Consider the following 14,711-nt stretch of genomic DNA (forward strand, 5'->3'; position numbering starts at 1 on the left):
CACCGAGATAGACGGGCAGGCTATTTCCGCGGAACAATGATTACCTCCATCTCTGCGCGTGGCAGTATTGTACTCGTGTGAATGCGCACGGACAGGACCTTGTGATAAATGCGATTTGCTCGACGTGAACGTGTCGCTCCCGCACACTTTTTTGCCGAAAATGGTGACAGAATTTTTTATTTTTGTATATTACGTTCGTTCATTAACAATTTCAATATATCTTGGTATAAAATGTGTCTAAATTTTCACGAAGTTGAGCTGGGACAAAACGATATTGTCATCTTTTGCATTTTCCACGTGTATTTATTAGTGCACCGGTTAAAAACATATCGATCAAAAGACTTCTCGGCTCCTTAACTTTAAAACCACGCTGGATCGAAAAAATACGTTCGTGGTGCCGTTGAGTCAATTAAAATCCCGCTTTTAAAGTAACTTTTTAGGCATTTTTGTTTGTTTTATAATATTATCCTCTCATAACAATAATAGGCTCTGAATTATGAAAATACGTGTAGTGAAGTTTTGTGCACCAATTTGTTTATTTTTTGGGTGATACCGTGTCTGTTTAATTTGTTCTGACGTTTCGGCTACCATTGCAGGAGCCATCTTCAAGGTAAACTGAGTGTTATGTAGAAAAAAATGTATGTGTTTAAGTACTAGTAATTTGTACCGTGTCGCAGTCGTCAGTAGACACTTTTCTATTCATTTTTGTAGTATGTAGTGTTAGGAACCATGTTGAGTTTAATTTAAGCCCGTCGTCTTTGTTTCTGTTATTTGGCTGTCTGTATTTCAATTGCCTCTTTTATTATTTGTGCACCGTAATTGCTGGGCTTATGCAAATTTTTTTGTTCAATGACGAAAAAATGTCCGGAGTCTATAAAGTGAACAAATCCAACTGACACGGTATCACCCAAAAAATCATTTAATAACAGTGACCCTGAAACCTCCGCACCTATTTTGTGTACCATTTTACATGATTTAGTTAAGAAAAATAATGTATAAAAAATAAACATAATCGATTTTTTATAATGGGTCTAATTGGACCCATCTCCGGTAGGTATAAGTTAATATTTTAAATAATGACCAACGATCGCTTCCCCTAAGTAGACAACTTTATGTCTAGTAAATCGTTGACAATATTTTCCACTTAATCCTTGTCGTAAAGTAATAGGTAATGCTAGCTTAATCCGTTACACGACATATCCCCCCTTTTAATGGACCAACCACTTGTTCTCTTTTCACGTCTTAACAAGTAAATAGTTATAAATTTTTGTCTGCGTGCAAACTTAAACAGCATGAAAATGAAATGTTTTGCAAACTGAATTCGATTATATACGATAAACTTTAAAATACTAACTTGATATTATAATTAGTTTAAAATATGCCTACATAGGTGGAACCTCTCTAAAGTCAATAAATAAAATATTAAAACCAAACCGGGAAGTTTTGTTGATGTTTGAAAACCAAATTATCACTAAAAATTTAGCGTGTCTAGGCGGATAAACAATACGGTTTTGTTTGTGAAATATAATCAGAACCCTGGACGAGCGTTTTTGACTAGATAGTTACTCTAAGGTATATATCCTAGAAAAATAAATTGAGTGGAAGTAAGTCTGCATCTTAGTGTATTGGTTGGCTCGTTCACCAGCCATGCTTGAGGTCTCGTGTTGGATTCCTGGCAGGGTCCAAGTGGAATATTTATTTTAAAGGCGGTTTATTGCACTATTTCACTATCCCCGGACTAGCACCTTAAGCGTAAGACTAATTTCTTTACCTTCATGCAATACGCTGCTTTGTTTGTATACAAATGCAGTGCAATAGGCACCAGTGGAGGTGGAAAGTTAAATGATAATGATGATAATAGAAATATCTACATAAATCATAAATATTGTTCAAAAGTATTTAATACCCCAGATTAACAGGATAGTGATGAACGATTCATTTCCATTTTGTGACCCCAAGTATGCAATGTCCTGGATAAACATAGTATGTTATCCAAAACGAGGGTCATTTTTTTTTATTTTTTTTATTTAAATCTTAAAATAGGGCACACATATCATACATATTGTTATGTGTGTTCTAATAATAACATTGCAAATATATTTAATGTATAAATTGTTTATCACATATGTCTTGACCATTATTTTAAATTTTGATATGTTTTTTTCTTCATAAATATTTTTTTCCATTTCGTAATACTTTTTAATTGCTTTAAATAAAATTGAATTTTGTGACTTTGCCTTTTTTCTAAATGGAAGTCTAATTTTGTTCTTTTCTCTAGTATTGTGATTGTGTTCATGCTGGTTCCGATCAATTTTTTTCCAAAATTCTGTTTTTTTATTAGAGTTTATAATTTTATGAACAAATATCATTGTATTGTAAAATATTCTTTGTTTATATGTTAATAATTTCATTTCATTTACCATCGACTTTACCCTCGTATATCTGTTTTTTTTTCAAAATGATTCTAAAGGCTTTATTTTGTAATACAGTTAGTTTATCTATGTTTTCTTTGTTTGATAAAAATAAAATGCTACTACAGTAGTTAACGTGTGGTTCAATAATTGCTTTGTAAATAGTTTTGCAGGAGTCCTTATCAATAAATCTTCTGATCCTTCCCAAAATTGATATTTTTTTTGCAATCTTATTTATTACCATCTTAGCGTTTTGGTGAAATGTAAGTTTTGAATCCAACATTACACCTAAATATTTAATTTCAGTGACTTCATTAAGTTTTTCATTTTCTATTACAATTGATGGTGTAATTTCTATTCTTTTGTTTCCTATATTCATATATTTAGTTCTGTTAACATTTAATTTTAATTTATTAATTTTTAGCCACAGTGATACACTATTAAGATCATGATTTAGTCTTTTCATAATTGTTTTATAATTTTTCAGTATGGGTTTTGTCTAAGGGATGAGACCATTGCAGGAGACTACTGCGAGACATTGCATAGATTTATATATAGTACTATTAAGCGTGTTGTCCAGATGTTTATTGAAATTTATGTTTATGTATTATTTTTAATGAGTATTATTCTTTAATAATATGCATGCTTCCAATTTCTATTTTGTTATATCCCAACTCAACACGGGGCTCTTGGCCTCATAGAGTTAGGGATATGTTATTATTTTTTTGTAATGTGTGTCTTTATGTGAATAAATAAACCGAGAAAAAAAGAATTATTCATTTTATTTATTAATTTATAAATTAAGTTTTCATTATTTTTTTTAAATATTTTTTATTTTTATTTTTATTTTACAGGACTCATCAAGCCAATTTATATGGCTTGTTGGGAAAGATCATTAACATGAAAACACATGATCACACTGCATAGCTGTATAATAATACTTACTACTAACTTAAATATTAGGAGCGGAAAAAAAGGTATCGGTGTTTCCAAATAATATTTAAAAAATTTAAAAAATATCCAAAAATAAGATAAAAAATGAATACAAAAAAATAATTATAAAATTATTTATTCTAGCCACTACGATTTAGTTTCTAGGCTTAATAAATAATATTGCTTTGATTTTTTTAAATGAACATACGCGCTAAGTTTCTATCTAAAAAGCTTGTCAGGAGGTGGGGAAAAGGATGCGGAAAAAGGATGATGACAAAACCTAGACTCATCGAGAAATAATATATGTTTATTATTTTTATTGTGCAACTAATGGGAATCGAACCCGCGATGCCAGTTTCTTGACCACGGCGCTTGTTATTATCCATATTTTTTTCGAGTTCAAATACTGATGTTTTCTAAGGATAAGTAAACATGTGCGTTCTTATTTTTTATCTTATTTTATTTAAGTGGAGTTCGAACTTCGGAACTTTAATTCATGAGTTTAATAGTATGAGATTGTTGCTCAATATTTGCGAAAAATATGCAATTGACCACAATATGACATACAATGCAAAAAAATCTGCCGTACTTATATTTAAACACAAGACGTCACTTTCTGAGTTCGTGAACCCATCACCACCTGTATTCCTAGACAACAACAGTTTAATGGTAACTGCAAAAGTCAAATATCTAGGGCACATACTGACTGATAATTGCAAAGACGATCAGGACATAGAGAGACAGAGAAGAGCCATTAATGTCAGGGCCTCTATGCTAGCGAGACGCTTCTTTCAATGCAGTAACGAAGTGAAGAAAATCATATTTACTTCGTATTTGACGTCCATGTATACAGGTGAACTTTGGAACAACTATACGCAAGGAGCGTGGAATAAATTAAGGATCACATATAACAACTCATACCGACAATTATTCGGATTGCCCAGGTACTGCAGTGCCTCTGAAATGTTTACAGCTGGACGAATAAACACCTTCGCTGCCCTGCTTCGCCAAAGAGCCTGGAGCCTATGGGAACGCCTAAAAAAATCTAATAACGAAATTCTCCAAGCCACTGCAGAGTGGATCCAATCACCGTTGTTCAAGCGATGGCGCGATATGTTAAGACCACCATAAGTGCTGCAATATAATATTTTATTTTATGTTTATATTTATGTTTATTGTTATATTTATGTTTATTGTTATATTTTTGTTTATATTTATGTTCATGTTTATATGTTCATATGGTAGAATTGGCTCTGCACTTCATAGCCATTTTACTGGAATAAAAATTTAAATAAAATAAATAAATATAGATACTCGTAAATACCAAAACAACTAAATTTATAAAACGTCATTTTATCCAAGTAGTTTTAAAAAAAAGTATTATTCGACGATAAAAAATATTTGATAGCGTGCAGCAAGGCAGAAAGTACTCAACATTGAATAAAGAAAATTGCATGAAAGGGCATTCAAATAGTTTTTTTTCATTTTTCCATCACTTAACGGAAAATATAGCGTTTCAGAGTGGGTTTTTGTTAGAATACCAAAAATTCAATAGATATTTTTGCTAAGACAGTGATTCATATATCATTTCAGAAGTTAAAGACTTGTGTCCGCGACCAAGCCTCCAAAATTTCAGCGGCAAATGAGAAAATAGATGTGGGTAACAATAAATTTGTCCTTAATGGGCTTCTTAAATTTCATCATCAAAGTTATTAATGGGAGACTTTCTGTTACGTTACTGAAATAAACTTTATAGGCAAAGCATTATTTTTGCAAAGGTTTCGTGTCTGCACAACTTCCAGAGGCCGCATAAATTTTCCAAGCCAGGATAACTTTCGTATTCTCAGAGGTAAATTCTACCTTTCACTTTTTTGACGTATCCTATACATACCGAATGTCTTCAGAAAGAAATCCTTTTAAATTTTCAAAATGTAGTTCTTTGAACAAAATACAAAACTGAGTAGAGTTTGATTAATACTTCACAAGCAATACCCTATTATTAGACATAGCACCTTCAAAAAAGAATTTTCGCTTTAGAAACATAACAACTTAACCTTTACCGGATAATACAGTTTTTAAAACAATAAATAAGACCTCTAAAAATATTTGTCGTACACGGTATGATAAATTCACTCACTTGAAAGAATGTAATACATATATTGCTGTATAACTACAGAGTATAAAAAGAAAGTTTTAATTTGACAGTATTTTTACTTGTCTTGTTAAATAGTTAGTAAAAAGTTAGGATCACAAACTCAGACCCGAAAACGTGTTTGATTTAGAGTTTTAGTTTTATGATCCGTAAAATTTCTCTCTTTTCCTCAAGAGAATGTCCCAAAAGGCTTTGAAAAAAATATTTCATAAATTTTCTTTATGTTTAACTTAATTTATGGTCTTACATTATGTCATAAAAACATTGAAATAATTAAGGAAATTTCGTTAATGGTTACAGAAAAACGAGTTGTATTAATAAAATTTAAACTTGTATGTAGCTAAATTAATTTTACAATATTTGAATTTGTCCATATGTTCGTAGACAAAAGACTGGATTTCACTCCTTCGGGAGTCATTAAGATTAACAAATTACAACAGGGATAGAGAATACCTTAAATAAGGGAATATGGAAGACTATGCATTTACAGGGCTTATGACCTGTCATTGGCTGGTTTAAGTGGCCACTTTACACACTGTGTAACATTCACCATTTTGCCTTATTCAGTCAGATGAATCTCTTCACAACAATAAAGGATCCGCTCTTTAACTTCACTAAAATCAACAAATGGAAGAATTGAAGAAATATGGATGTTTCAACATGGGCAAAATGGTGAATGTTACACAGTGTGTAAAGCGGCCACTCAAACCAGCCAATGAAATTATTTTATAATTTTTTTACCAGTGACCGGGTTTTGCCGTGACCGACATCGTCAGACTGGTCCCGGTCAATGGTAAAAAAATTATAAAATAATTATAAATAAAAGTGGAATAAAACTATAGTATTTTTATTATTATAATTAAAATGCAGTTTCATCAAGAAATGTCAGTAGAAAAACTCAATACAGCCAATGAAAGGTCATAAGCCCTGTAAATGTCTAGACTTCTTTCGTTAAACTTTGTTTTATCTTTTATCTTGTTTTGATTTCATTTCTGAGCACACACTATTTATATTTGTGTTTATATTTTTTTCCTATATTTAAAATGTATCCAAGGCCATTCTTTAATTTTAATTGTATTATTTTACTTCATTTTCTTATTTTTCAAAAAAATATTTCTTTAAACCATTTTTATCTGGTTTTGTTGAGTTTTTTTCTTCTTGATGATAGTTTTCAAAGCATCAAAAACAAAATAATAAATGTTCATTACTTTATACGTGTAAAGTATTATGTCTTTATTCTTTTATTTGATTATAAATCTAAACTAATGTCTGAGCACCTGACTACAAACTATTATTGAATAGTTTATCACGACAAAATATATTTTAATACCCTGTTTTTTTGTTCTAATAATGTGTATGTTTTATTGAATGAAGATTCTATGAAAAAAAAAGTAGTTGGCATTTTTTATAAAGTTGTTGATAATGAGAAAATTTGTTTTGATTTCTGATAAAAAATGTTATCGAAATTTGGGGTTCTAGGAAAAAATATATTACCGATGTAAAACTTTTTATGAAAAAGAAGAAGAAAGGTAAAGGAGTACTAAGAATTTAAGTATTCTAAAAAACGAATACAACATTCAATTTGAAGCGCGTCCGTATATTATGTAGTTCACCAGTTAAATTGTATTAAAACGACGAAGTCACAATGGGTGATATTTTAAAACCATTTGCCTTTTTTTAATTTGACTTAAGAATAAAATCTACGAGTTCTTGATGTAAGCTAATCTAATAAAAGACAAATTTTGATTGAAACCCATAGACAGGGTACACTATGCACACGAAACCCAAAGTTCTGTGAGGAATGACTTAATGATGCCTAGAGCGCGTGTAGTAGCGGTGTTTCAAAGTTTTTTTTATTTTTACGGGACCAAAGCTATATAACTTAGTGCCTTACATCTGAAAAAAACGAAAGTACAGCATGTTTTCGGGAAAAAAAATACAAATGGTTATAGACATGGAAAGCAAAGAGTAAAAAGTGTTAAGAATTTATTTATTTATTTTTGCACCACAACAGGCCAGGAAGCCCAATTAAAGTGATGAATTACATCACAGAACACCCAGGCTTGAGAAAAATCACATTTTAATTTTTTTGTGTTCTCACCGGGAATCGAACCCGGAACCTTTCATGTGTGAGTTAAGCGTCTTGACCACTACACTACGGAGGCCGTTATAACTTAATTATAACTTAATTTGTACCTTTATGGATATATACCTATAAACCTATATATATATATACCTATATGGATATAGAGCAGCCATATAGTCATAAAAAATACAGTAGGATTCTGAATCTTTTTCACACAGAACCATATTCTTCATCCGCTCGGACAAAGACAAATCAAAATATTATTCAATGTATTCTCTTATGTTTATTAATAAAATTAATTTTTATTATTTTACTATCAGCTCATGGTTTACAATGCCAAAAGATTATATAACAATATTTATTAGCTTACCAAAATACAAATTACATGACAGGGAATTTATAACTAAAATAATTTGAAAATTTATTATTATTATTCTTCATACGCCCGGACACAGACCAATAAAAATAGGATTTTGTGTATTTCCTTGTTTTTATCAATCAAATAATATTTTATTATTTTACTATCAGCTCACGGTTTATAATGCCAAAAGATAATAAATAATAATATTAGCTAACCAAAATACTGATGACATGACATAGGGAAGTTTTAAACAAAATTTATTTGTTAATTTATTATTAGTAAACAAACAAAAAATACATTTTATTTATCAAGAAATTTATCATTCAACCAAATGTGTACGCAAAATATTTACAATACCAAATAGGTATCAAAATTTATGTTTGTATTACCTTACGAAATGTAGGAAATTTCACGAAATGGTCGCCGCTTTGTATGTTGTGTTTTCTTTATTGACTCTGCGGGCGACTTATGTCCTTAATGTTTATTTAAAAAATAAATGGCTCTGGAAGTAAATAGGTAACTTTCCAGGAAAGAAAACGTTACCATTTCTCGTAAATGCGCACCAGTTTGATATTGTGAGTAAAGGTAATTTAAATATTGACATAAAAATGACGTGATTTATTTCAATTGTCCATTTAAACATTGATAACAATAATTTTGAAACGATTATTGTAGAAGTTCATATTTGATAAATTTATTTTGTTTTATATGTACACCTTTAAGGCATTTACAAAAAAGCTTAGTTGTTACAAAATATTTTTTAAAAAGAGCGTAGGAATCAAAAACCCAAGCAGCAATCTTTTCACTTTTTTTTATTTATTAATTACATTTTACATACATTTGTTAAGGACAGAGACACAGTTTATAGCGACACAATCAGGAACGACCCATGTCTGTTAACTTGCTCCGACTCGCTAGAAAATACGTGTTGAGTCGGGGCACTTGTAATGCATTCGTAACCATACATTCACAAACATTTGTACATATATATTCGCACATACATATTTGTATTGTATTTTATACATACATTTACTTTAAGTTTATACACATCATTAATACTTTATACATTATTACATTTGACATATTTATAAACATATTAATCATTTACCAGTTAGTCTACATTTGATCGCAGAAATCCATTCCCGTTCGAGCAAACCAGTTACTCAAACCAGATTTGAATTTCAAAAATGACTCAGATTAATTTGTTACCTGATCTAGTAAATTAAAAATTCTTGGACCTACCACAGAGAAATGTCTCTTAGCCAAAGTTATTTTACTTTTTGGTACGTAGTAATTTACTTTTGAGGAATATCTTGTTATTTTTTCCTGTTGTGTTCTTTGTTTACTACTTGTGGTCCAAAAGTTGATCAGACATGACTTTTAATAGATTTGTCTAATTGAAAGGACTTTGGCCTCTTTAAACAATAAATCCGATGAAAAGGTAGGAGGATATTTAAATATTATTTTTTTGGGTTATCATGAGCGGTCTGTAGATTGTCTGAACACAACCACCCCATCCTATTATGCCATATGTTGCCACTGATTGAAATAGTGCGAAATACACCGAACGAAGAGTGCTGAGGTCTTACACATTTCTTAGGTTGTAAAATACATAAATAAGTTTTCTTAATCTATCAGTTGTTGTATCTATATGATATTTCCAGCGAAGATGTTGGTCAATGACTACTCCCAAATATTTGATATTTTCTATCTGATTTATCTGTGGACAGGAACAAGTACCACTATTATCATTATAATTCAATGTATCTTTTTGACACGAATGCAGCATTATGCAAATAAAAAGTCAAACTAAGCTTGCAAAAAACACATTTTTGATCATGCTCAAGAAAAAACAATATTTATTCAATTTTGAAAATCATTGCCCAAAAGGAAGAAATAATTGTCCCTAAATAAAAAAAATGAAATACGTGATTGAGCATATCCTTATAATGACAAAATTATTACAATTGAGTTGGAACATATGTATTGTAATAATGGTGCCAATTAGTTTTTTTCTGGGTAATTATGCCACGTGTCGTTCGTACTCATATTCGATGTTTTGGATCAGGGTTGATGTTTTTTTTTACTTACACGCCATAATTATTCAGAAAAACTAATTTGCATGTGAATGGCCATAAAAATGAATAAAATTTAAATAAATAAGAAAAATTCGATATTAGAAAAAGCACCTGCGTGGCTTTTTAAGAAACACTTGCTCTTCAATAACTAAAAAAAGTAATATTTATATTGATAATAATAAAAATACTTTATAGTTTTATTCCACCTTTATTTATAATTGTTTTATAATTTTTTTACCAGTGATCGGGTTTCGTCGTGACCGACATCGTCAGACTGGTGGGAGACTAAACAAATTTATATGTTATATACATGTGCAAGCAGTAAAATAATATTAAACGATCAAGTAACACACGTGCATTCTCCATTATTGTATCCATTAAAATACAAACAATGAAACTAATCGATAAAAATGAACTGCTGGGAATGTTTGCTTTTAGAGAATCACTTAATTACCCCCGGGCCCGAAGACATAGCTGTCGATGGAACTACCAACCAGCGGCCTTTGTTATAGTTTTAATAAAATTTAAATACATGTAATTCAAATACATTTTCATTATAAAACTTCATAAAATTATAAATTTTACACCAGTTTTTATTATATACATACAAACAAAACTTATATTCTTATGATTATTATTACCTTTTACTTAAATGATTTTAATTTTAATTCTTTTATTTACATAATAATATAAAATCATGATTTACAATCCCTGTTTGCACTTATATATGTTTAGTCTCCCACCAGTCTGACGATGTCGGTCACGACGAAACCCGGTCACTGGTAACAAATTGTAAAATAATTATAAATAAAAGTGGAATAAAACTATAAACTATTTTTATTTTTATAATTAAATGCAGTTCCACCAAGAAATGTCAGTAGAAAAACTCAATAATATTTTTATAATAACAATTTTTAAAACCTGTTAGTGCTATATAAATATATAAGGTTAACTCAAATTATCTTTATAATATGTCTCGTCTAGTTAATATACTCATAATGTGCTTTTTAGTTTTATTTTCAAATTTGTCTATGTTATACTTTTTGAGTAGTCAGGTAAGTAAACCATAGGCACCGATTACAATAAAATTATCTTTGACTGTCTATAAAGTATAACCGATAGTTTTGTCCGAAAATGCGTATATTTGCATAAATATTTCAAATATCTTCGTCGGTAACCAATAATTAGCTAGATAACAGGTTTAGAACAAAAAAATGTATGCATATTCTGCTTTTCATACAGAAAACTGAATTATACTTTGTAGATAAAATTAAAGATAAATGTTAAATTCCCATTGTAATCGGAGCCATGCTAGTGTTTAAGTCTATTGTATAGTATTTTGAACTCTCTCGCATTAATTTCTTCTGGCACTCTTGAAATAATACAATTTAGTTTTTAAATAATCTTTAGGTTTTTTATTTTTATTTAACTAACAAAAAAATAGAAAAAGTGAAAAGGTATTATTTTAATTAACAAGAAATATTGACTTTAAAAAAGGTAAACAGTCATGTTTTAAAATCCGTTATATTTTTTTCAATTGAAAGAAACTATTTTTTTTTTAGATAAAACTACATTTCTATAGATTTAATGTACCTGCTGAACGTTTTGAGTTATAACTAAAAATTTGGCATACATCGCACTCACTGATCCAGAAACGATAAAATAAATTTTTAATTTTTTCATCTGTATTGTTTGAATTAAAAGGGATCGAGACGACAAAGAAAAATCATTACACCCAGTTTTCGTTTTAAGATTTCGAAACAATTTTTTTTTTAAAAATAAAACAAAGGAAAAATTCTTATCAAAAAACTAGTTCCACGAACTGAAGAGATTATTGATGTGGAAATCTTTTTGTGACTTTTTACGCCTTAGCCGCTGTACTGTAAGTGGTAAAATTTCTACTTTGACGACGTAAACACATTTTACTTACGAGATGAATAAAAATAAAAACAGCATAAGTACAATATAAATCCCTACCTAATAAAGTACCTACCCAATAAACAGTTTCAAGCCTAGAAGATCGATCAGGGTATCCGAAAAATAAAAACCTTCTAAATTTGGGAATAAAATAGCGATTTTGGGTTGTATAACATTGAATGTGACAGAGAAACACATAAAGTAAAAACTTATGTCGACTACATGTATGCATAAAGAATTGACTCCACTGTATCTGCTGTGGTTTGCATCACTATAATTGATCACTACACCACTGCAGTTGGTATTAAAACCACAGTTCACCTCCCGAAAAAGTCAATAACTCATCAAAATACAACTTTTTAATTCCATATTTTTTTAAGGTTATCGTATATTTAAATATAAGTTAATTTTGTATTCATTTTCTTGAGACATCTCTTGTAAAAAAAATGCTGTATTTTATATTTAAAAAAAAAGAAAGAAACGTTGTCTATCTCAGAACAGGTATTTACTTTACCTAGTAAGAATAGGCAGTGCTTTATATGTTTGTTTATATTTTAATATTGCTTATTTAAATATTGTTTTACCTTCTTTAATGTTTTGCAAACGAAATATAATATAACATTATTTTAGGTACGTGTATTTTGTACATACACAAATCTGGTCATAAGCCCTGTAAACGCTCGAATATCCATAATCCTGAATTTGAAAAAATTCTACCTCATCTCTGTAGGGATATTAATAAAAAAGAAATATAATATGACTACGCCAATAATTAACGCCGATTTTCGGCACTGAGCTGAATGTGTGGTGGAAAAAATCCTTTATGAATATTAAATATAAGTGTATATTTCACTTACAATTAATATGTTATATTTAAAAGTAGCTTGGCTCAAGAAACTATCAGGTAGTATTGAAATTTTGAAAAGGAAGGTGTGTGAATGTATGTTTATAATATCGTTTATAATCGTACATTATTTTTTTATCTCAGATTAGGAAGAATCCCAACAAGAGTTTTATGTTGGATTCTCTCACCAATTATTGTAATATAACAACAACAACAACAACAATAAACCATCACGCCGTTTCCCCGTAAGGGTAGGCAGAGAGGAAAAACGCCACAACACTCTATCTTTGCATACAGATCTCGCTTCCTCTACATTCATACATCTTCTCATGCACGCGCGCCGATTATTCCGACTTTTGACATTTCTATCTTTAAGTATTTGTTGGATTTGGTCATGCCATGTCTTTCTCGGTCTTCCTCTATTTCTGCATCCATCAACATTTGCATTGTAAATATTCTTAGCCATTCTCTCGCTGTCCATTCGTTCTACATGGGCAAGCCAGGGCAGAGCTCCTTTCTTGATTTTGTCGATAATGCTTGTCTCAGCCTTACATAATGTACGGATCTCAACGTTTGTGCATCTATCGTACATAGTTTTACCACACATTCGCCTGAGAGATCGCATTTCAACAGCATTCAGCCTACTTTCATCCCTGTTTTTCCAAGTCCATACTTCGCTCCCATACATCAGGGACGGGACCAGGACTCCGTTGTGAACTGCCAATTTCGCCTCTTGTGACAAGCATTTATTTGCCAAGGTCGATTCGAGTGCACCGTTCACTCTGTTCCCGGCACTCACCCTCCTTTCAATATCTTTCTCAGTCATTCCATACCTCGTGAACATACTTCCCAGGTACACAAATTCCTCTACTTGTTTTAGTATAACTCCATTCACAGGGATTTCACATTTAGTCATACTTCCATTTCTTTCAAAAACCATCACATCTGATTTATCGACATTCATCAGCAAATCGCTTCTCTTGCAAACATCGTAGACCTTTGTTACCAAGAATTGCAGTTCCTCTTTGTTGTTAGCAAGGGGTACAGCATCGTCAGCATACAAAAGACAATTGACATTTAAATCACCCATTTAATAATATAATAGTCTTGTAAATATTGTGACAATGTGTAGTGAATGAACTTATCAAATGTTGAAAAACTGTATAAACGATAAAATGTTCGAACAAACTGTACCTACAAAATATCATAAAATATAGTTAACCTGTTTTTTATTTTCTTAATTTATTTCTTGGCTTTTTGTGAATACGTGTTTAAAATGTCTGCTGAATAAACTATAACTTATCTTGCACCTTTTAGAATGAGTGAAATCGAGAATCATTGTGGGTTCTCGCCAATAAAGAGGATCGATTTTCATTATTCATTCACTCGCGACAGCAGAGATCATGGAAAAGCTCTGAAATTCCTTACAAATGCCGTATAAAATCAAGGAGAAGTCTTTTCAAAGACGATATAAAAAAGAGAATGATGGATGAAAAAGTGGAGTTGGATGCAAACGTCGCCATCGACAAGCAAAATAAAGCCATTTTTTGGATCTTCTATTGTTGAGCAAAATAGCCGAAGGGAAACCATTATCGGATAATTCTAAGTTGACACGTTTTATGTTTAAGGTATACTATTATCTAATATATTAAAATCACTTTAATTTTTTTTTTTTGCACCACAACAGGCCAGGAGGCCTAATTACAGTGGTGAATTACATCACAGAAACCCAGGCTTGAGAAAAATCACATTTTTAATTTTTTGTGTTCTCACCGGGAATCTAAAACGGAACCTTCCGCGTGTGAGTCAAGCGTCTTGACCGCTACACCGCGGAGGCCATCCTTTGTTTTTATGTACCACTTATATTTTTTAATGTAATTTTATTTGAATAATTGTTAATGTAAAAGATTTCTATACATTAACAATTAT

The 14,711-nt window shown here is 30.6% G+C and overlaps 1 protein-coding gene across 1 annotated transcript in view; it reads right to left on the reverse strand.

The window, feature by feature from the left end:
* LOC148281008 (metabotropic glutamate receptor 2-like) overlaps positions 1–14,711 on the reverse strand; it is a 508,075-nt gene that overhangs the window by 326,896 nt on the left and 166,468 nt on the right.

The sequence above is a fragment of the Micrasema longulum genome, unplaced genomic scaffold (assembly GCF_059751315.1).
Source record: "Micrasema longulum isolate JH-2025_06_02 unplaced genomic scaffold, ASM5975131v1 h1tg000505l, whole genome shotgun sequence".
Classification (NCBI taxonomy): Eukaryota; Metazoa; Arthropoda; class Insecta; order Trichoptera; family Brachycentridae; genus Micrasema; species Micrasema longulum.